The sequence below is a fragment of the Cryptomeria japonica genome, chromosome 5, assembly GCF_030272615.1.
Source record: "Cryptomeria japonica chromosome 5, Sugi_1.0, whole genome shotgun sequence".
Lineage (NCBI taxonomy): Eukaryota > Viridiplantae > Streptophyta > Pinopsida > Cupressales > Cupressaceae > Cryptomeria > Cryptomeria japonica.
Genome location: NC_081409.1, coordinates 318,976,652 through 319,002,505, shown reverse-complemented (window position 1 = coordinate 319,002,505; position 25,854 = coordinate 318,976,652). Strand labels below are relative to the sequence as shown.

The window sequence follows — 25,854 nt, the reverse complement described above, 5'->3', positions numbered from 1 at the left end:
ATAATATTACTCCCCCTTTTTGACAAACATCAAAAACTTAATTTCCATCCGGAGGCAGTAACTGATCAAAAATAGACTTATACTTAGTCTGGGCATCGGTGAGGGCGACTGAGAGTGAATCCTTTACACTTTCCATTAATGAATTTTGTGCTTGAATATCAGCTAATAGTGATATTAAGCCATCAAGAGTGCTTCCCTCTTGTGTAGTTGATAGGCGTGTAGCTCTGTGGATCTGTTCCTGTACTGATGAGAGATGAGGAAGGAATAATGTCTAAAGGGTCATTATGTCCATCTTGATTTTATGCTCTTCATTCCTGAGTTCTAACTGTTGAGTCATGAGCTGTTGAAGCTTTGCATAAAAATTCTGAACTGAATTAGGCTCGGTGGTCAACTTAGTTGAGAGATCGGTGATCTCTTTCTCAATTGCATCAGTTTTATTCTTGATATCTTTAATGAATAAGGAAAATGTACATAGTTTCTGAAATAAATAAAGAATATGCTTGAGTTGAGGGGACAACTCAGCAATGAATTTGACAAGTTTTACCTTGCCAATAGCAATGGATTTCTGTACTTCCTCTATCATTTTAGTAGTTAGCTCCTTGTCTTTTAGTTTGCTCAAGTATTTGGATGCATCTACTCCAGATGTCTCAATCTGATTTAGGAGTTCATCCAATTGAATATGGATGGCTGCATCGGTTGATACTGTAGCTAAAGGTAGCATTTATGTTAGTAGTGTCTTAACCTTCTGAAGTACTTTATTCTTCTTCTATATGGCCAGTTGCTTCTCCTGTTCGGTCTTTGCTTTGCATAGTTCACCGAATTTAGTGAGTGCTTGCCCTTTCAATTTGGAGATGTCTACATTGGGCAACACTATCAATTTAGTCAAATCAAATTTGAAACTATGCTTTCTCACCTTCCTCTCTTTTCCTTTGGTCGGTTGCACTAAGACAAGTGCTTGTGAGGCTTGCTGACCCTTGGTAGGTTTCTCGGTAGATGCAACACTTTGGTCGGTTCCTATAGCCATTGTAGTGTCCTTGCGTGTCTCGATGCAAGGGGTCTCAGCTGTAACATTTGCAGTGCTCAACGGTGCTTGAGACATCTGATCTTTGGTTGTATCTTTTGTTGCTTCAGATTTGTTGCCTTCGGTGCCTTGCTCTGTGTCCTTAGGAGCTTCGGTTGAGACAGGTGGCTTCACCAGCGGATAAGGCTAAACTTATTCTAAGACAGATTCACTAGATACAAGTTTTGCATAGGTAGTTCCTTCAATCATTTCCTGCTTCGGTGCTGCTTCATCCATTACATCTTCATCAATTTGAATAGTGTCAGCCGAGTCTAGACCTTGCTTGGTGACATCTGGATCTTGCTCGGTGACATCAACAATTTCAATTTGAGATTGTTCACCGACATCCTTTTGTTTGAAGATCTCCTGCCACTTGGCTTTTGTCTCATTTTCCACATCTATGTATAGCCCATTCATCAATTTTAAGGCTCTCTGTTTGACAAGAAATTTAGAATTGTATGTGGTCAAATGCTCCTTGATTTCTGCTATAGACATATCAGGGAATAGATGGACTAGACTTCTTTCTCTTATTTGTCTCTCTGGGTCCATTGCATATTTCCATCTGTTATCAATATGTAAGTATAATTCACTCGGAAGTGACTTTACTAGTTCTAATGGAGCTAGTTGAAACTTTAGAAGTGTACAGATGACAGCTTCTTCATTTTGTCGCTTCTCATCATTATTCCTAGTCTCATACTTAACATATCTAAATCTTGCAAATCCACCGTATTCTTTAAGATTGGCACAAAAATTTTCAACACTATGAATATTTACCTTTTTGCTTTTTACAATCTGAAATTTGTTCGCATCATCAGATTCTGTATCACTTAACTCTTTTGCCAAAATGAGTCTCCAAGTAGATTTCTTATAGGTCTTGGTTATCTTGGGTGCAGTAACACTCTTTTGTTTCTTACTCGGTGATGCAGCTGATGCTCTAGTGTTGGGTCTCTTTGTTGGTGGAGTCGGTAGGGCCTTTGAAATGTCTTTCTTTCTTTTCAAAACTTTACCCTTAGGCAACTCTGTACTTAATGTTATTGCTGCCTCTTGAGCTTCTGATTCCTCTTCGGTAATGGAAAGATTGCCTTTGACAGGTGTAGAGGAGGATTCTTCTCCGAATTTCTCAGATAAAACCTTTATCATTTTTGTAGCTTTTCTTGTAGCCTTAGGTACTACAATGCTCATTTTTACTTTTTCCTTCACCTCTTCATAGGTTCCATACCTCAGCTCGGTAGTATGCCTTGGCAATGATAGATAGGCATCAATTTGTTGTTGTGTTATATCATAATCAATCTCATAAACTATTGGTGGCAAAGATTGAGTCCTCGGTTCAACAACATTCACATAACAATAATCAATGTCTACCTCAAAACATATATTATCCTTATATTTTTCTACCAGCTGTGGTGGAATCCTGTACCTATTGTGCATCTTCTCTTGAAATTTGCAGAAATAGTCATCCATGATATCATTAAAGTTATCTCCTAGTTTCTTGATAAAGTCATTGATTTGATGGGTGATAGGTCGGTGTAGCTCCCATACTACTTTACCGACCGAGAGAAAGAACTTCTCAAAGTAGAAAAACATGCATACAAGAAGTGAACCAAACTTTAGTGTATTTTCTGAGTTGTTCTTCTTCAGCTTCCTTATTGTGTTCAGGTTCTCAAACAAGTTCTTCAGTAGCACTTCACATAAATCTACTTTCATTCCCTTCTTCACTATTTTGTAGGCCAAGTCAACTGCAACACATGGTACACTATTTTCCCTTGCAGATTGGAAGAAACAGTAACCAATTACTCTAATTGCAAACTTGAGTTCTGCATCAATGACATTATTCAATTTCAGTCCTCGCTAATCAGATTCTACTCCAATTAGACTGATTAGCTCTTTTTGTGATATCATTTTCTATGCTCGTGCATGCTCATAGATAAGATACCGGGTGATCAGATGAATGATTTCCTTAGTGATCTTAAATGGTTGCTCTTGAAGCCACATGAAATCATCATGTACTTTTCTCAAGACAAATTTAACCCACTAGGGTTTGAACACACGGGGATAGACTAGGGCTTCAGTTAATCCCTTGATTTTGATATGCTCAAATTTGCTATCCAATTTGCCATCAGTGCAAAGTTCATCATATGTGTCACTAATCTCGACATGACCGAGTTCCTCAACACGACATTTGGTGAAGAATCTAACATCTTCAACGATCTGGGATGAGTGAAAATGTAGTTTTGTCATCCGGTTCAGAGGCAACTTTGGGAGTTAAAGAACATTTCAGCAAGGGCTTCTCCACATTTTTGACAACTACTGGATCTTGGATCTTGGGTGCCATTGAAGGTTTCGGGTAAAATTTAGCAAATTATCCTTAGGGTTTACAAACGACTGATGCTCCACACTCGGTAGATAATAGCAATTTGACTAGATCGGAAACCAACTTAACAGTGTGAATAGATTTGATGTAAATACCTTGAAATTCGCTCTGAATGAAGTTTGATTGCCTTGATTCACTCTGCTCTGCTTCTTGAAAACTTGGTGAATGAAAATGACCGCAAAAATACTTTTAAGTACTCAAAAATACCTTATCGAGCTCCGTGCAAGTTAGGTCAAAACATTAAATGCACTCGGTTCACCTTTTACCGATTGACTCCTTTTTTTTTCGTTTTGACCGAGTAACCAAATTTCCTTTATTAACCAACTTGACAGGTTTCCTATATACACAGACTTGACAGCTTTCCTGTAAACTATTTTAAATAGAATTTCAAACTGACTAATTGCATCTTCACTATGCAGATTTTGAATTTTGTACATAATAGAATAGGAACTGTTATGATTTAACCTTTAGAGAATGCAGTCCCTGCATACCTTTTCCTGACTAATTTGAAATAGGTGCACCTAACTCGGTAGGTAAGGTGCTTTCTTCATCTGACATAATTTCCTTCTTTTTCCAAATCATCTTGAATTTTTCTTTTATCTCTTTAGTGTCTCTTCTAGGTTGATCTCTGCAATCTCCAGCTAAATGTCCAACTTTGTGACAATGAAAACATGCCATACCAGGATTTCTCCATGATCTTCGGTTGTTCATTCCAAACCTTATAAAACAATTGGCACTAATATGTCCATATCTTCCACAATGCACCATATCCTTGTATTGTAATCCCATGGTACTGCTGCATAATGTCGGTAAGGATCTGTGTGAGTTTGATAACCTCTAGTGTTTTCTCGGTGTGGATACCGCATGTAGTTCTTTTGCTTAGACCAGCACTTCTCAGTACTATGTCCATATCTATTGCAGTTTCTACAAAACCCTTTGAATTTTGCCTTTTGATAGTTGTTAACAGACTTTGTCCTACATTGATTAGATGTGTGACCATATTTATTGCAATTGTAACAATATCCATTGGACTTAGTGATATTCGGTTGCTTACCTTTTCTGATCTGGCATATGTTGGCAGTATGACCTTGATTTCCACAGTAGTAGCAAATAGGCTTCTTCCTTTTGATGTTATTCCTGTTTCCAGCTTGTTTTGATGATTATCCTCTCTCGGTAGTATGAATTCCTTTCTCGGTTGATTCTTTTCCTTTGTAACCGAGTCCTCCTTCTTTGTAGGGTCATCTTGTGTTCAGTTTCTCATCCAACATCTTTGATGCTTCATAACTCTTCTTCAGTGTTTCCTTGGATTTCTTCTCTATTTCAAGTTCACTAGTCAACCTTGATACTTCAAGTTTCAATGATTGATTTTCATCATTCTTTAGAATTGCTTCATAATGTGCATAACCTAGTTGATCTATCATATTTTGTTGAATACCAGTTAGCCTTATGATTTCATCATTCTTATTAGATACTAGAGCTTCAAGTTGATGTTTATCTCTTTGTAGATCTCTTGCTTTGTCCTCAGCTATCCTTAATGCATCTAGATTTTCAGTCATCTATGTACTGAAATGTTCATGTTCCCTTTTCATTGCTTTTAGTTGATCAACCAATGCTTTGTTCTTTTCTTTCAACATTCCAATCATTTCTTCAGTCTCTTCAGATATATTGTTCTCAGATGATGTCTCGATTTGTTCCACTAACTCTTGAGAATCCTGCAAGTCATCAGATAATCTTCTCCTTACTTTCAGAGATTTTTGCATTTGCCTTTGCATGTCTGCAATCACTTGATTTGCATTATCCAGCTCTTCTTGTAGATACACAATCCTCCGGGATTGTTTGTAGCCTTCCATTGATAAGATCTTTCTCTTTAGGTAGTTAAACCCTTTTCCAAGATTCAAGCTCTGATACCAATTGTTAGGCCCAATATGGAAAGCTAATGTACTGAGAGGGGAGGGGTGAATCAGTACTCCAAAACTTTTCTTCAATAATAACCTTACTATTATGCATAAACCGAATAGTGCAGTAACATAAAATAAAGTTAAAACAAATAGATAACAATCATACATGATTCACTCCATAACACATATATTTTGGTCACGCAGAAACTCTTGGTTAGAGAGAAAAACTGCGGTGGGGATGGCACCCACAACTTCACTACTGTAATAATAAAGATTGCTCGGTTAGAGCTACATTTAGCTATTTCTGATAGCTTACCCTGTTAGGAGTAACAAGATCTGTTAGATCTACCTTGCTAAAGGATTTTACAACACTATATAAATGTTGCACCTAGTTAGAGGATTTACAATTTATAGACTTGGTTAAAGGTTTCTCTTACAACTTTAAAATATTACAATAAGACTTTACAAATATCTGCAACTTTACATATGAAATGCTATAGCAGATTCTATGTGCTCAGAATAAGATTACCTTGCTTATAGCATACCTTGGTAACTCATAAAGTAACTCAGTAAACCCTTCTGTTTACTCTGTTCTTCGACTGTTCACTGATAACCTTCTCGGTGACCTCTCTGTGTCTCTGTAACAGTCTTCCTTCATACATACACACATATACATACACTTCTCTCTTCCCATGTTGTATAAATAGATCTCTTACAGTGGTGATCTAATTCATTGCTTCGATCTTACAAAAAAGATTCCTTGAATGAATAACTAAACAAAAATATTTCATTGGTTAGATTGACCTTGCAATCATACACAATCTTCTAGTGCAATTTCCAATGTAATAACGGTTAGATGTGCCTCGATCTTGTAACACGTTTTCATGTGCATGTCCAGGTTCAATGTATCTGGTAAAACATTTCACTCAGTGAGTTAACTTTACTGCTCGGTAGCCATGAAACAATACTCGGTAAACAGCTCGGTGAATACTGTGTTCTGTGACTGCTTTCTTCTATAACCGACTAGACTGTTCATACCGACTTCTTTGTGTGTACCGACTGCATGATTCGGTAATACTAACCGACTAGAATATAGTATGAATTTGAATATAAAAAACTAATGGCAATTTGATAAGTAGTAATAGAAGTTGGTTAAGGTGATTTTTACAAAGGATGGCTCACTACCAAAATACTCATTATGAGTGAGATCACTACCTAGAAAGGCTCACTATCGAAGGGCTCACTGCCTAGAAAAAGGCTCACTGCTGAAGAGAGAAAGATAAAAGAGAATCCACCATTGGAACACAATTTGCAATGCTAGAACTGCTTCCAGTAACAATCCATGACATAATTCTTGCATATCAACTCGATTCTTTCAATTTCACATATCTTCAACACCAAAAATCCATATCAACTCATCCAGATTACACTCCTACATATACTTTCTTCAGAAAAATGTAATCCTCTAAGTCGGCCAATACATGTGGATCATAACACAATGTTCCTCATTGAACTCAACAACATGTTACATACATCGCTAAATCTGGTCCTAAAACATTACCCACATGCTATGCAATTTCCATTACACATCCTCAACAAATAGACCAAAAACGTCAACTTCCGGATCAATCTGGACCCAAAAATATCACTGAGTAGCATCAACAACACATCTTTCGATAAGTCAAGTCTTTTGAGAAATCACCAAGCAACCATCAACATCACATACACACCTATCTTCCACTGCTACTCAATATACCACATTTGGACCTAGCCTGACCACAAGATTTGACATCAATGACAACATATAACATAATGCTAACAATCTCCCCCTCTATCATTGATGGAAACATCCATAAACAACATCAACAAGCATATAAACACTCTCTCTCCCCCTTTGACAACAATGACAAAGGTGGGCAAAACTTCCCCTATGAAACTCACTCCCACTCCCACTAAGAGGAAGCACCCAAGCATCAGTCCACATAAGAATATGCAAGCTGCTCACTCTACCAATGCACATTAGTTTAAAATGGAAAGAGGTAATACCCCTAACTTCTGTCGAAGATACTCAAAAGTATCCCTGCACAATGCCTTAATAAAGATATCTGCAATTGGCTCCTTTGTAGGTACATACTCAAGTCTGACTTCATTGTCCAATAGTTTTTCCCTCAATAAATGGTATCAAATAGATATATGATTTGTTTTGGAATGTTGTAATGGATTCTTTGAAATATTTATCACATTGGTATTGTCACACATGATTGAAATAGGGTCATCAAACTTTACACCAATATCCTTCAAAGTCGGCTTCATCCATAAGATCTGAGTGCAGCATGAAGATGTTGTAATAAATTCTACTTCAGTTGTAGATAGAGATACATAGTCATGCTTCTTGCTTGACCAAGCAACCAATCAGGAGCCACAAAAGAATGCTCCTCCACTAGTACTTTTTTTCCATCAACACTCTTGGCTTAGTCTGCATCTGTATAAGTTTTCAAGGTAAAATCTGAGTTCCTGGGATACCACAAACCAAGTTCTTTTGTGCCTTTCAGATATCTGAAAGTCCTTTTTACTACCACAACATGTGATTCTTTCAGTTCTTTTTGAAATATGGCTACTAAACAAACTGTATACATGATATCCAGTATGGTAGTTGTCAAATATAATAGTCCTCCAATCAATGATCTACACTGACTTGCATCTGCCTTAGGAGATTTATCATCTTTAGTTAACTTACATTTGGTGGTCATAGGTGTACACACTAGTTTGAATTCTCCAACCCAAACTTCTTCAACGACTCCTTAATGTACTCAGATTGAGAAATGAAAATTCCTTTAGCATTCTGATTAACTTGCAAACCGAGGAAGAAATTTAGCTCACTAATCATGGACATCTCAAATTCTTTTCGCATCTCATTAGAAAATATTCTACACATACCTTCATTTCCTCCAAAGATTATGTCATCAACGTACACAACAACAATTAGGATTTTACCTGAATTAGTCTTGAAGTATAAATTGATGTCAGTCAAGCCTTTTTGAAATCCTTGATCAGTCAGGTACTCGTCTAGTCTTCCATACCAGGATCTAGGGGCTTGTTTCAGTCCATATAAAACCTTCTTCAATTGCAAACAATGTTTCAATCATCTTTCAACTTGAAACCTTTTGGTTGTTCAATGCAAACCTCGTCTTTCAATTCTCCATTCAAGAATGTTGATTGCATATCCATTTGATAAAACTTTAAGTCCTTAAATGATACAAACACTAAAAACATCTAGATTTCCTCCATCCAAGCAACCAGGGCATAAGTCTCATCAAAGACAATGCCTTCAATTCAAGTGTATCCTTTGCAAACCAACCTTGCTTTGTTTTCTACAACCTTTCCATCTTCATCTATCTTGTTATGGAATACCCACTTAGTTCAAATTACATTATTGTCTTTTGGTCTGTTAAATAATTACCATGTCTGATTTTTCTGAATCTAATCGAGCTCTTCTTTCATTGCCTTCATCTAATTCTAATCATTACAAGATTCTTCTACTATGTTTGGCTCAATTTCAGATAGTAAACACAACAAAACTTGTTCTTGAGAGACTTTTCTTCTTGTGATTATACCTCTGCTCTTATCCCCAATAATCTGGTCTTCTGAATGATTCTTCTAAACATACCTTGGAGTCTTGGATGTAGATGTCGAAGCATCTTGATCATTCTTTTCTTCACTTCTGATTTCTTCTTCCTTTTTCTTTTCTCCACACTCATCAGATTCATATCCTGCCACTATTTCTAAGTCTTTTGAAGTACTTTCATCAACCTTCATATTTGCACTTTCAACAATCTTATTCAGTATTTTGTTGTAACACTTGTATACCTTGGTCTTTGTTGAATAGCCTAAGAATATGCCTTCATCTACTCTACTGTCAAACTTTCTAAGATTATCCTCATCTCTCCAGATATAGCACTTGCTTCCAAATACTTTGAAATATTTTATTGTTGGAGTTCTACCATGCCAAAGTTCATAAGATGTCTTCCCATATTTTCATCGGTACAAAATTATGTTAAGAGTGTATGTTGTTGTGTGAACTGCTTCTCTTCAGTAAACTTCTAGTAGCTATGTTGCTTTCATCATAGTTCTTGTTACCTCTTGTATAGTTCTATTCATCCTTTCCACTACAACATTCTATTGCAGTGTTCAAGGGGCAAATAACTATCTTCTAATACCATGTTTCTCACAGAAATCATTAAACTCATTAGAAATAAATTCTCCACCTCTGTTAGATCTTAAACACCTAATTTTCTTCTCAACCTCATTCTCAACTTTTGCCTTGAAAATATTGAACTTTTCTAATGCCTCAAACTTCTCTCTAAAAAATGCAAGTCAAGTCATCCTAGAATAATCATCATACAGTAACATGAAATACCTCTCACCTTGTAAGCTCCTTGTTCTGGTCGAACCACATAGATCTATGTGAACCAAATACAGTAATCCATTGTACTCTTTTTCTCTGAATGTGCTCTTTGTCTGCTTTCCTACTTGAAATTCCCTATAGATGTCCTTATGTTTAGCCAGTTTCAATAAGTCTCTCACTGCACTCTTTGGACTGATCTGCACCAGGTTGTCAAAGTTGATATGACACATCCTCTGGTGCCATAGCCAAATATCATCAAGTTGTGAAATTAAGCAATGTCTTGTAGCTCCTTCCAACTGATGCATATTCTTATTTGTCCTTCTTCCAGCTGTAGTAACCATTACGGAATCCTTTTGGATCTCACATCCATTATCCTGAAAAAAAACATTATATCCATTTTTGCACATCTATCCAACACTCAAAAGATTATGATGCAAACCCTTCACATAGTAAACATTGTTAGTGTTATGTTTTCCATCAAAATTTATTAAAACAATCCCAACAATTTGTGTTGTTTGATCATCTCCGAACCTAATAGAACCTCCATCATATTTTTCAAGTTTTACGAACTTACTCTTATCACCAATCATATGATTTGAGAATCCACTATCAATCAACCATTCATTCGTGTCTCTTCTAGCATGAAATGCACTAGCAACAGTATTAGAAATATCAAATCTAGGAACATCCTTTTCTACTAGAAACAAACAATCACCTTCCTCATAGTCTGATTCATCATCAGAAATGCCAGCATCATCCTTAACATAATAGGATTTCTTATTGAACTTTCCCTTGTTTTCCTTAAACTTTTGTCTTGTTCCCCTTTCCGGACATCTAGTAGCTATATGACCAATCTTTCCACATCTAAAACATTTAAAGGGTAACATACATTTGTATTTGTCGATATCTTTCTTCAGTTTCCTCACAAATTTATCTTCCATCTCATCCAAGCTCTCAACACCATTCAGATCATCTTCAGATGCTTTGAATGCAATCTTTGATCTGTCTTTTTCCTTTCCAAACTTTCTCACTTCAAATGCAGTCAGAGTACCAAATGGCTGCTCTCTGGTGAACTTCTTCAGATCATAGTTTTCTTCAATAGCAGAGATCTTATCATTGTAACTCACTAGGAAAGTCATCAAGATTTTGTCAATCACATCTTCATCATTCAAGGTGCCTTTGAGTTCTCTGATTTCATTAACTGCGTTGTCAACCTTCTCATACCTTCACTTAGTTGTTATCCTCTTTGTCAACTTAACTCTCTCATTTCCTTCATAAATGTCTTTTAGCTTCTACCAAACCTCATAAGTAGTATTGAAAGAGATAACTTTTGTCAATTCAGTTTTTGATAATGCACTAAAGATAGCATACCTTTCCTTTTCATTCTCTTCATAAGATTGAATCTCATCTGGAGTAGTAAGACCATTCTCCAGTTGAAAATTCTTAGTCTCCATCGCCTTCCAAGTATTGTAACCCAGAGAAACCAAATAATCTCTCATCTTCACTTTCTATAAAACTATAATCAGATCCTTCAAAGATCAAAATAGATAACTTGTGTGCCATCAGATTAGGATCTACCTCGAGCGGTTAAGCATTATAACAAGGAACCAAATCTCTGATACCAATTGATGAATATTTGGGCAACTAAGAGGGGGGGGGGGTGAATCAGTTGATAGTATTTTTTTTTTTTAAACTCTTATTCATAGATTTAGAATTACTATCAAAATTAATCAAAGCAAATAAAGCATGAAAGCATATGCACATAACAAATTAGACACATAGAACACCAAAATTTACATGAAATCCCAAGAAGGGAAAAACCACGGAGAATGATAATTCTCAATATATAAACATCGATTAAGGTGACACCGATTAAGGTAATTTTTACAAAGGATGGCTCACTGCCAAAATGCTCACTGCGGGTGGGCTCACTGCCCAGAAAAAGGCTCACTGCTAAAGAAAGAAAGATAAAAGAGAATCCACCATTGGAACACAATATGTAATGTTGAAACTGCTTCTAGTAAAAATCCACAACACAACTATTGCACATCAACTGGATTATTTCAATCTCGCGTATCTTCAACACCAAAAACCCATATCAACTCATCCAGATTACACTCCTGCACACATTGTCTTAAAAAAACATAATCCTCTAAGTTGGCCAAGACAAAGATCTAAAATAGGTCACCACTGAACATTCTAAAGATGGGAAGGAATGAGAATTGGATCATAACACAATGATCCTCATCAAACTCAACAACATGTTACATACATCACCAAAGCCGGTCCTAAAACATTATCCACGCACTATGCAATTGTTATTACACAACCTCAATGACCAGACCAAAAACTTTGACTTATGGATCAATCCGGACCCAAAAATATCATTGATTAGCATTAGCAACACATCTTCTAATAAGCCAAGTCTTCTGAAATATCACCAAATGACCATCAACATCACATACATACCTATCTTCCACTGTTGCTTAATATACCACATTCGGACCTAACCAGACCATAGGATTTGACATCAATGAAAACAAATAACATAATGCTAACAAGTCCAACATGCAATCCCATGCTCATTGTACACTCCATGGTGGTCCTATTCATTCTCTCTGACACACCATTTCCTTGTGGGGTTCCTGGAACCATTTTTTGCCTTCAAATTTCATGAAAGAACAATAATCTTCAAATGCTTTGTTGCAATACTCACCTCCATTATCAGATCCAAGACACTTCAACTTTTTTCCTATCTCATTCTCAACCAAAGCTTTCCATTTCTTAAAAGTTTCAAAAACATCTGATTTTTGTTATAGGAAATACACCCATGTTTTCCTGGTTGTATCATATATAAAAATAACATAATAACAAGAGCCACCAAGAGATGATACCTGAGTTGGTCCCCATACATCTGAATACACAAGCTCTAACTTCTCACTCTTCTTCTCTTTCACAACCTTCAAAAATTTGACTTGTTTTTGTTTCCCATAAACACGGTTTTCACAAAACTCTAAATCAATCTGATTCAATCCGGGCAAAAAAAAATTAGAATGAAGGATTTTCATCCCTTTCTCACTCATGTGCCCAAGTCTATGGTGCCACAATTTTGAATCTTTCCTTGCAACATTTATTTTAGGTGTCCCTGCATCAACTTTTTTTATAGAAGCTAAGAGAGAATAAGTATTATCAATACACAAGTAGAATGTGCCTACCTTTGCACCTTTAACTACTACTAATGCACCTTTAGTAAACTTCCAAACATTGTCTGTAAAGGTAACTATGCAGCCTTCACTGCCCAATTGTCCTACAAAAATTAAATTTCTTCTTAAATTAGGGACATATCTTGCCTCCTTTAGCAACCAGACATTTCCATTCCACAACTTGATTTTTATCTTGCATTTTCCAATAATTTGATAGGTCTCATCATCACCCAAGTACACATGTCCAAAATCACCTTAAACATAATCTAGAAAATATTTTCTATGGGGTCTGGCATGAAATGAAGCCCCTAAATCTATTAGCCAAGAATCATTGACATTATTTAAACATAGGATTAAGGCATCTTGTAAAATATTACTTGCAACATTGGCTTCCTTATTGTCATCTTCATTTTCATCTCCTTGTTTGTTTTTCTGAGACCAACAATCTTTCTTTAAATGTCCTGGCTTTTGGCAGTACGGATGATGTTGAAGTCTCACTTATGCTTTTCTACTGCATTTCCTTAGGATAACACGAACAACATCATCAAGATCTCAAACTATTTGTACCAGAGATAGAGTTACTTACAACCATAACCAAGCTATTCCAGCTTTCTGGCAAAGAACATAAAATTAAAAGAGCCCTAACCTCTTCATCAAAGTTAACTTTTACAAAAGTCGATTGGCTGGTAACTATATTAAATTCATTTAAATGATCTATGGTAGATCCTCCTTAACTCATTTTCATATTAAATAAACACTTCATAAGAAATACCTTATTCAAAGTTGAGGGTTTCTCATAAAATTTAGCTAGTTCTTGCATTAGGTTTGCAGTCATTGTTGCTTTTGATATATTGAATGCTATAGACGGCGGAAGGCACAACTAAATGGTTCCTAGTGCCCTTCTATCTAGAATATCACAATCTTCATCTGACATCGTGGTTAGTTTCTTTGATTTTTCTTTCAATGGCTGCCATAGATCCTTTTGATACAGGTAATCCTCCATCTACATTTTCCATAACTAATAATTCTAGTCGTCGAACTTCTTGACCTTGAATTTGGTTTCTTCCATTTCTCCCACTCAAATATGAAAGTCCTTGCAAATTTATAAAAATACACGGCTCTAATACCAATTGTTAGGGTTTAGGTAGATCCAGAGAAAATACAAATTAGCAAGTAATTGCATATTTGAATACACAAAGATGAAGAAAAACACAACACAAAATAACACAAAGATTTAAAGTGGTTCACCCAAGATGGGCTAATCCATAGAACATAGTTGTCCAATCTTTTCTTATTATCCAGTAAATCAGTACAACATAGTCGTCCAATCTTTTCTTATTTTCCAGTAAATCAGTACAACACCATTACAATGTCTTTTATATTCCAACCTCTTATAACATGCATTTTTTAGGGCAACATACGAATTTAGTTAACAAAATTAACCCTAACCCTAACCCTAAATGAACATTCTTGTAATATTTTTCTCATACACGTATTCTCGTATTCTTATATTCTTGTACACATATTCTCATATCCTTGTACACATACGAGAAATTTTTGTAGCTGCAGAGGTACATACTATTTACAAGATTGGACAACAGTTCTCCCTCTGGTGTTGTGAGGTGATATGCCCAAGATCTGTAGATTGTAGTAACTACATAGGGACCTAACCAATTGAGCTCAAATTTTCCTGATTTCTCCCTATCTTGTTGATTCTTTGGATTCATTTTGACAACCAAGTCTCCAATATAAAAGTGCCTACCCTTGAATTTCTTTTTATAGTTCCTTTAGAGACGATTTTGATATCATTAGAGATGGACTACGATAATTTGTTGTCGCTCATCCAACGTTTCTAGCTCATGTAGTCTGAATACTTTGTATTCTTCATCATCAATGATATGACACAAAGAGACTCTCAACAAGGGGATCTCGACCTTGATACGAAGTATGGCTTCAGTACCATAGAATAGGGAATAAGGGGTAGTGACTGTAGGTGTGCAGATGTCGGTTTAGTATGCCCATAAAGAAAGGTTGAGTTGCACATTCTAGTCGCGGGGAGCTTTATTGACAATCTAATTGAGTATTTTAATGATAGTTTTGTTAGACACCTCAACTTTATCATTATTCTGTAGATAGTGGAGAGATAAAAAATGGTGTTGGATATGAAACTTCTCACAGAGTTCCCTAACGTCTTAGTTTTTGAATGGATGACCATTATCAGTGACAATGGCCAAAGGGACTACATATTGACATATGATATAGTTCACTATGAATTTGGAAATATGTGAACCAGTAATGTAAGTCATGGGAATGGCTTCAATTGCATTTAGCATATTTTGTAGGATATCAAGCATGGATGCAATGGTGGCTATGGCATCTGCTAGTTTACTTTGTAGTTGTGGTACTTGATTGAATGTGATTTAAACAAACCTAGTATTACAGAAATCAACTAACTTCTTGTAAGGGATAAGTTTCTCATCTTTAGTCTCATATTCATCATTTTATTGCTGGATGACAAATTGAGAATCACCATACACTTGAAAATTCTTGATATCCCATTGCATTGCAATTCTTAGCCCTGTGACAAAGGCTTCATACTTTGCAATGTTATTTGTTCACTCAAAATACCTACCATTGAGCCATGTTGTGTGTGTGAGCCATCAAAATAGAGTTGCCATTCAGTGGAAGGTATGATATTGAATATTGAATCATTTGAAAAATCAAATAACAATGGGTGATCATCTTGGATAGGAGCTTTGGTAAGTTTATCATTTATTGCTTGTCCTTTTATAGCCTTACCATCTACATACTAGATATCAAACTCACTCAATATCATCACCCATTTAGCAAGGCGTCATGTGAGTGTTGCTCTGTTGAGTAGGTATTTCAATGGGTCTATATTTGCTACGAGAAACATCTTGTGACAACATGTAATGTATAAGCTTTTGGGTAGTGAAGACAACTATGAGGAATGCATGTTCAATGGTGATGTAGTTCAATTCATAGCCGACAAGATTTTGGAAGATGTAGTTTATAGCTCTCTCTTTTCCTTCATTGTGTTGTGCTAAGAGAGCCCCTAATGTTGTTTCTATTGTTGATATATATAATATGAAATGTTTGCCTTCAATAGAAGGCACCAAGACCAGTGGAGATAAAAAATAGTCCTTTAATTGTTGGAAAGCTTGCTGACACTGTTCGTTCCATTTGAAAGATACCCCCTTGTTGAGTAAATGTTGGAAGGGATGACATTTGTTAGCCAATTGTGTTATGAATCTCCTGATAGATTGTAACCTTCTCTGTAGACTTCTCAGTTGTTTTAGATTTGAAGGTAGAGGCATATCCATTATAGCTTTCACCTTTGTTGGATCTGTTGGCATTTGCATGAAGATTGCATTAATGAACTATTATGTTGTCATTGATGTCAATTATAACCAGTAATGATGTTGTAATAATTTTGTTTTGCAACCGATAGGTGAGCTTATGAAGGAAATCAGTATTAATAGAGAAATAGTGAGATCAATCGGTAAACCCTACCCGTTGATGTGCCAAACCCTACCCGATGGAGCTTGGTGAATCGGTTGTATTGGTTTATGATCAAATGATGAGCAGTGATGATTATGCCACATATGCATGTTGTATAAGAAGAGTTCCAAATGGTTTTTGGCGCATAGAGATAATGGTTTTATCTTGGGAATGAGAAAGTACATTGCATATAATGGAAACCGTGTGATGAGTTACAAGGATCGATGAAGCAGTGATCAAGGGGCGATCGAGGGTGTCTTGAATGATGTGCAATGATTGCTATGTAATCCAATGGTTCAAGTATGACCGTATGATACTTAGATGACTATTTTTGGTGAGTGATTTACATAACAAATCATCTATAAAGTTTTCTATTAATGTGTGCTTGAAATCATACAAGATGGTTACCATTTCTCTCTAAAAAATTGCTCTGCCATATTTTAGGACAAAGGGAATTACACTCAAACAATAGGTTCCCCAGGAGCATGTGAAAGTTGTTTTAGACTGATCCTCGGGAGCTATTTTGATGTGATTATACCCAGAAAAACCATCAATTAAGAAAATCATTTTATAACCAGATGTCATTTCCACTATCATGTCAATGTTGGGTAAAGGGAAGTCATCTTTAGAACATCCTTTGTTCAAGTCTCTGAAATCAGTATAGATTTTGATGCCCCCAATAGGCTTCCTTACTAGTACCAAGTTTGGCATCCACTCTACATAATCAATCGTTACAATGAACCCTCGTCTAGTTAATGAGGAGCTTAAATTGGTTTCAGTTACTCACTTTGTTTTACAAATTGGTTAAAATGAACAACAACTATCATCTCTCACAACTAGGCTTTCAATTCGGAATCAATTCCTCATTTCAATTTGCAAATTGGGTTAAAATGAACAACAACTATCATGTAGCTAATTAGGCTTTCAACTTGGAACTAACTTCACTTTGCATTTTGCAAAAGGATAAAATTAATCTTACATAGCCTAGGTAGGATGTTGAATGAACTACAAAGTTTTCATTTCATCTTGCAAGGTTGTAAAAATCAACTCCCATTGAGCCTAATCGGGACTTTATTTTGTATCTAGGATTTCAAATTTTGGTTAAAATATGGTAAAAATAATCAAAAGGGTTCTCCCTTGTGAGAACATTTCCATTGTCCCTCAACCCAACTTAGACTTCCAATACAAGCAAGAAGACATTATCTCTTAATTAAATAGCCTCACTCGGAACACAAATACAAGTTATTTTGTGTATATGCAAACAATTTTTGTAGAGGAAGAAGAGGAAAGAGCACAATGTCACTGTTAGAATATTTAATCTTTACTTGGCTTAGGTTTATTTGTATTTAGTTTAGGATATTCCTTTGGAATCCCTACATGTAATTTGTCCTCTAGTACATGTGTGAGGAAAAGTCATTTCTTTTATTTTCCTTTATTAAGGAATATTAGTTTATCCTCCTTAAGAGGATGTTGACACATTGCATGCACATATTATGAATGGTGGCATTCATAGATTTGGGAGGAAAGTGGCATCATGGGAGCTTAGATAATTAGCTTGTAGAGTTTCAACAAGTAGAGTTCTTTGTATACTATTTATGATGCACATTATTTGTAGGCCACTTATGCGCATGGTTTGTTTCATGGTCTATTATATTCTTATCATTGATGAGGGTTGTACTTTTGAACCATTTTATATCATGGTTATGAAATCATGTTATTTTTATTTATGACAATTAGATATGTAAGTTTGTGACACTTTCATATTATTACAATGTACTTCCTTATTTTAATACTTGAGTGGGAGTTGTATCTATTGTGTAGATCTTATTGGATATCACTTGCATACCATGCACATTATCATAATATTGTAGATCATAGGAGATAAAAGTTGGTAGAAGTTTATTGTGTACCTTTTTGTTAGCGATGGGATGTTTATATTGGGTAATGTTTAATAAATTTTGAGCTTGCATTTTTTTGCTCGATTGTTACAATTAATTTTAGCATAAAAATTAGAGTATTTTAAGAAAATAAGGCAAGTTAAAAATAGCATAAAATAGAGAACACAAGCAAGTCCATTTAAATAGAATTGGACTACCATCATAATTTTGGTAGCATCAAATATTATTCATAACTTATGCAGTGGTAATTGCATACCAAAAAAAAAAATTGAGAAGGCATTGCATAAAATCTTGTAAAAGTAAATAAATAAATAATAATAGCTTATTAAGAAAAAATAATAATGAAATCAAGAGATTTTCCGCTACACAAAAGTAGCATGGAAATATTGTTGTGATTCAATGACATTCCACTTCCTATATGTGGAGACTTTTGAACTAAAATATGAACTGGCATTAGGTTAGTGCATGTCCATGAATTCACATTTCATTTTGATATATGTATATATATGGCGATGTCATGGCGAGTCCCCTTGCAATATCTATCTGTTTTGGAAGTTAAGATATTTGATGGCAAAGGCAAAGATGAAGGCAAAGAGAACACTCCATCCAGCTGCAATGCCTGCAGTAGCTCCTAGGAAGCTATGTCTGAATCCAAAGTAATTCTTTAAGAAATCCTTGAGTATTTCTGTAGTGCCATCAGTTTTTGTTATTATGTTTTCAAGGTCTCCAAATTGTGAAGCAACCAATCCATAGAGTGTCCATGAGACTGGGTCTCCCCAGTAGTACCATCTCCACCACACTGGAATTTTCTGCCATGTCAATTTAACATTCACTCAATTAATACCATTTAAAAAATAAAAAATTATTATATCATTATATGACTATCAAGAATAATACTTACATTTCGTGGAATTATAAAGCCACAAAAAAGCATCCATACTCCATAAAAAGCTGAGGATACAATTGCAGCTACATTTGCATTGGGAGTGAGAGAGGTAGTCATCATGCCATAAAATGTGAAGTATAGAAATGTGAAGAACATGAAGAAGAAGAACCAGAAGAACTTTGCTGCCTCCCATTTGTAATCGATCATTGCATACACAATTAATCCATACGCTACCGCTTGAATAAAAATGTAGGGTATTTTAATCAACATCTGCACATCTAACTTTTGTTAAAAAAATTAACCAAATAAATATTTTTAATATTCCTTCTAGCCTAAGGACTCATGCTCTCACATTGGATGGCTAAAATATATTTGCTCAAATTGCGAGTTTGAGAATAAAACTACTTACTTGTGCAAAAGCATATGGGAGAGCCGAATACATCCCTGCAGCCTTTTCTCTATAGAACACTGTTCTTTCAACATCCACAACAGGCTCAACTGATGATGCATTGTTCACACCCAAAAACATTACGGATGCAAACATTGAGCCCATTGCATTGGTAACATTTTTTTGCTCTCCTCTGCATTAGAAATTACGATAAATAAAAGTCAGAAGACGGACGACATGGAATTCCGACTTGAATGAAATAAAAGAGAAGCTTAGCCTTACGTCTTACTACCCATCCTCCAGAAAATTGTGCCACAAATCAAAGCGACGATGAGTGTGAAAAAGAAGCGCATTGCATTATATTCAGGGTTTCTCCAATAGGACCAATGTTGCTTCCATAAGCAAACACATGTCTGGATGAAGAAAGATTGTGAATATTGTGATTCAAAGTATATATCGTTTGACCCTGGAGCTGGTACACTCAATTCCTTTATCAGAGCATCATTTCTCCTGCCAAAACACAACAATCTCACAAGTCACATTTAATCATGATGAGAAGGGTTTAGAATCTAGATTAGTTAAAATCACAAATCACCAACACTTATACAAACGGGAATTGCGATATATTTCTGCAAAATCAACTCCAAGTCGAAGCACAGTCCCAACAGAAGAGGACTCCAACATCCATGTTGCTGGATTGTAACCCTGGGTTATTTTCGGAACTCCTTCAACTGCCTCAAAATAGTCAATTAGGTCCTTTGAACGATGACCTAGAGGTCCTACATATATCATTTGCCCTCCACGCTTCATCAGCACCAGCTGCAAATTGTGTTCCACATTTAAATTCATATTCATATTTCATCTCCCCACAACATCTAACATCTAATATTAAAGATTTCATCATGTATTACCTCATCAAAGGCCTCGAATATGTCTATGCTTGGTTGATGAATGGTGCACACAACAGTTCGGCCTGTGTCCACAGTATTTCGAACAGTTCGCATAACAATTGCAGCAGCTCTAGCATCCAGCCCTGACGTTGGCTCATCCATGAATATAATGGATGGATTTGCTACCAATTCCACGGCAATTGTCAACCTCTTTCTCTGTTCAGTAGACAACCCTCTCATTCCAGGAAGACCCACGAGTGCTCCTTTCAAGTTTTCTAGCTCTACCAGACTCATAACTTCTTCCACAAACATCTATTCAACAGATTTTTTTCATATTCATATTAATCACTACTAAAAATTTGTTGGAATAAATATTGTAGAATGCTTTATAATTCATCATTCAAGGCTAGCAGATTGTGATCCAATATATATTTCTACCTCTTATATTTGAGAGAACATATGCCTTAAGCAATAAAACATACCACTCTAGTTTTACGATCGACTTCTTTGGGAAGACGAAGCCAAGCAGAGTATATGAGGGATTCATAGACTGTGACACATGGAGAGTGTATATCATTTTGTTCGCAGTAACCGGAAATGCGAGCAAAGGTCTCTTGTTTCTTGGGATAACCAGATATGGTGACAGAACCTTCAATATATCCCCCTGTTTTTCTTCCAGCAAGAACATCCATCAAGGTCGTCTTCCCTGCCCCACTCACCCCCATCAAACATGTCAACACACCTGGCCTGAATGTCCCACTCACTTCACGCAGTAACTGAAGTCGGTCCTCTGTTACTCCTTGTTGTTTCATTTCCTAACCCATCATATAATTTCAATTAGTAGGACGACTCAAAACAAAATCATATTTCATTAGTTTAAGCTCATTCTACTTGAGTATCAAGTGATTCAAATGGTTAACTATTCCGCATTTAACATAAAAAAAAAATTAAGTTCGAACAACATACCTCGGGCATGTCGACAAAGTAACTGACATGGTCAAAAGCCATGGAGAGAGGTTGGAAGGGCAAAACCATCCCTTTCTTGCCAGCCTCACGAGCACTTGTCACAAGGGAATCGGACCTATTCGAAACACTGCTACTTCTATGTCGTTGAGAACTTCTCCCCCCTATTTAACATTAACATATAATACATAAGCTTTATCACTCTTTCACATGGAATGGTAGACAATAATGATAGTAATCCATGCTAAATCTCCTTACCAACAGATTGAACTTCTCTGATACCCCCTTGTTGAATGTTTCGCATTTCGACCCCATTCTCATGGAAGGCTCTATTTTGCAAACCAACTGTTGAATTTTCTTTATGTTTCAAGTCATCTTCAGAGATTGTTGCTTGTGGCTTTCCCAGGGCTGATGAAATAGAGAAAAGACGTTATTATGTATTGACTCACAAGAAAGGATTAATCTATATAATTTGGAGGTGGTTTACTCACGTTCAAGATAATGTAATGCCACTGTGTAGAGCACGTTAAAGAGAACAGCGTATCCGAAGAGCGCCCCAACAGAAAGCCAATACCACCAGTTATCTGAAAACAGTCCACGAGAATGCAACAACTTCACACCAACATTTTCCGTTTCCTGTCGACATAGCAAGCAGTTTAAGTGTAGGGTAGGAAACCAATTTCTACTAGTTTAGAAGAAGTAATGAAAAGAAAATACAAACTAGGCTACTTACTAACCTTTTGCCATCTACTTGCTAGGAACTCGTTTACTGCAATTCCATTCTGAGCATACATGAGAGGAGAAATCCAATAACCCCATATCCACCAACCTTTAATATCCTCTGGTATAGACAAGTAAAGCATTGCAAAGCATTAGTTTTGAATCCTCTGGTACATTTATTCAGTCACCTTAACCTAGCTATCTTATTAATGACTTAGAGGAAAAAGTGTTATACCTCTGGAGACGATGAATCCCCCAAGAACGAAAATAACCAAGAGGGCAAAAGTACCAAAAGTCATTGCCACTACTCGATTTCGTCCTAGAGATGCTATGAATCTGAAAAGTGATAGTGAAGTTTGAGAATGTGCGAACAACAGCAACCACTGTCGGAAAAACCTGCATTGATATATAACAGGGTCAGGTTTATTGGCATAAGTTATAACAGCGGACTACTTGTAAATCCTTTAAAACGAGGGGAGGAAAGAAAGTTATCAAAGAATTTAAACAAGGGGAAAAATTCCTTTTACTACTATTTTTTCAAAATTCCCCAAACAAATGGAAAATCATGGGTTGCCAAAACATGTGGAGTTTAAGACAAGTGTTACCTGTGAGGACTTGGGGCAAAACCAATGGTATAGTATGTGACAACCGTCCATATCACAGATTCGAGTATGGAAGAAGGAATCGTGGTAACCCAGGTTGGAAGAGAGAAAGCCCAAGCAGGAAAGAACTTTAAACTCCTCTGCTCGTAAAATACTGGGAGTTTGTCAATTGTCATTGATAGTTCCGCAAAACCATTGAACATGAGCTGTGTCAGCCCAAAGAAGAGAGCTCCGAAGTAGATTGTTCCATCATTCAGATTTCTGTGATGCATATTAGTTCGGAAGAAGACGCTCATCGTAATCAAAGCGATTAGAGTGATCTGTCAAATAGGTTTCCGCTCAGATTTACAAACAATGATTAACATTGAAGTAGACAAAATTAAGTGAAAAAATAAATTACCTGAGCGGATTTGAAGATGTGGACAAAGGCACCCCTCTTCATCAACAAAATTTCTCTGTCCAAACATGCTCTGAAAAGCTCCATTTTACTTACACCATATTTGTGTTTGGTCAGCGCAGCCGGATGAGATTTGGTTTTATCATAGGGAACTGATAGCTCTACATTCTTTTTGGCTCCAACGTGGAAAGATTGGAATGCGTCTGCAAACTCCTTCACTGGCACATAACGGTACGCTCGACCTCTGTTCGCCCAATATTGTTCTTGATCCACGGGCGAAGTCACCTGTTATACAGTGATCAGTAATTAGAATGTAATTACAACACAACCTACAACTCAGAATCCACTAGTGTCTGATGAAGTTGTTTACCTCCTGCAAAAAATCAGCAACACCTTTCCTTTCAGGGCATCTAAATCCCATGGACTCAAAGAATTCAAGAATGGATTCACGGGGTCCGCTGTAGACGAGATAGCCTTCGGAAAGTAAAATGACATCGTCAAAGAGATCAAATGTTTCGGGGGCAGGTTGCAAAAGCGAAATGACCATGGTTGAATTGAAGACGTGCACGTATTGACGCAGGCATTTAACTATCTGAAATGTGGTAGAGCTGTCAAGGCCGGTTGAAATCTCGTCCATCAACAGCGCGTTTGCAGCTCCCACGATCATCTCTCCAGTTGTAACTCTCTTCTTTTGCCCACCTGAAACACCTCTGTGCATTTGATCCCCTACAATCGTGTCTGCGCAGATGTCCAACCCCAATATCTGTTCCAACCATTTCCATTCTAATTAAAATCTATTAAACATTCAAAACCTCAAATTTGTAAGCTGTTCAATCTTGGCGTAACAAAAACACATAATTTTAGTACCTTCAAGATGTAGTCTGTCATCATACTCGTCTTCTGTCCATCTATTGAAGTTGCCTGCAACATCATTTCACCACTTCCTGTCAGCTCAGAAAATTCATGGGAAAAATGAATTAACATTGAAACTCTCAGATTTTCACCAACCTTCATGAAGAGATCTATGTCCGGATCTGGTTTGATACCCTGTTCTTTCTCTCGCCTGGAAAGCTCAGTCAAAATATCTGTAAAGAAAAAACAGTCACACATTATTCATTTTCAAAGGAGGTGGATGATGGCATATTGTGATGGTTTCATATTGGTTTAATACCATATCTGGAGCCAACGCCCTGAAAGCGAGCACCGAAGTCCAAGGTTTCCCTTACAGTCAGCTCCCCTGTGTGCAAATCGTGCTGACTAATGTAAGCAGATGTCCTCTCTGGGACGAACTCATCCATGCTATGCCCATTGTATTTTGCCGATCCTGTAACCTGCAACCAATATGTTTTAGTGAGCACAGAGCAGCAATAAGTAAGCTCTTTTAATTCATTTCTATCTTGTAAAAGAATGGAAATGAAGGTATACTCTGAGAGATTTATCCAGCCTTCCTGCAAGAGCCAAGAGGAGCGTAGACTTGCCCGAAGCAGGAGGTCCAAGAAGGAGCGTAAGCCTATAAAATTCCAATTTCAATATCAATTTTGAGATCTAATAAGCTAAAGAGCATGATTAGAGTTTGGTTTTGGTTGTGGTTTTACCTGCCGGGCTTCACCACACCACTGACATCGTGAAGAATAGTCATGGTTGTTTTGTTGCCCTTGTATAAACCAAGCGATCCCAACAATCCCTCCAATATATCGAGGGTATAGTTGAGGAGCGTAGGTAGCGCTCTGCCTCCCACATGGGCATTGGCGTCGACATTCAAGTGCTCGTAACGGATTTCGACCTCGGGCAATTGAATGCCGACTCTGAAATCAAAATGAATGAATCCCACAAATGTTAATTAATGCTAGAACTAGAAGAATAAGCGCATGGGAAGTGGAAGGAGAGAGTCAAAATATATGATCAAACCTGTCGATTCTTCTACGCTGGCGATGGAGAAAACGTTCGTTGTCCTCCTCTGCAACTTTGACAAGCCTATCAAGCACTTTTTGTCGACTGTCGAGATGAATATCTGTAACATCTACTTCACCATGAATGTCCTTGAGAATTGAAGTTCTGAGGCGATCGTAGGTGGGCAGCTTCTCGATGGCTACCCATTTGAGGGAGTCTTCATCATCTAGACGGTTTCTTGAAGCGGAAGAAGCAGAAAAAACAGTCTCAGATCTGTCGAATAGCCGCCGGCTTCCCAGACGCAGGCTGCCTGCCCATGACTGCACCTCGCTATTGCCATCCAATTTCAGGGACATTGTGTTGCTGTTGAGAGAGGAAATCGTAGGAAGAAGAAGTGGCATATACGTGCATTTATAGTACACACTTATCACCCAACCAAGCTTCCATTCTCTTCCTTCCGTGGAAATATTCTGAGTTTTCAAACCGTGCTGGCGGAACTTGACTTGACTTGAGGGATCAGCAATTGATGAATATTGTGCAACTAGAAGGCCTAGGACATCACATGCGCAAATAAGAGTACCTCCACTCAAGCCTCGTCCCACAACAAATAGCTTTCTTTCTTTATTTATTTATTTTTGGGTAGAATGAGTTGTGTTAGAGCAGTTTTCACCCATGTGACTAAAATAAAATTAGTTTAGGGAAGCATACCATTAGTCATTATAGCTAACTTTGTGTATTCATAGATCTTAAATGATATATTA

The 25,854-nt window shown here is 36.7% G+C and overlaps 1 pseudogene; it reads right to left on the bottom strand.

Moving 5' to 3' along the window:
• Window positions 1-18,817: 18,817 nt before the first annotated feature.
• On the bottom strand, window positions 18,818-25,455 carry LOC131062617 (pleiotropic drug resistance protein 1-like; annotated as a pseudogene).
• Between the last annotated feature and the right edge of the window lie 399 nt (window positions 25,456-25,854).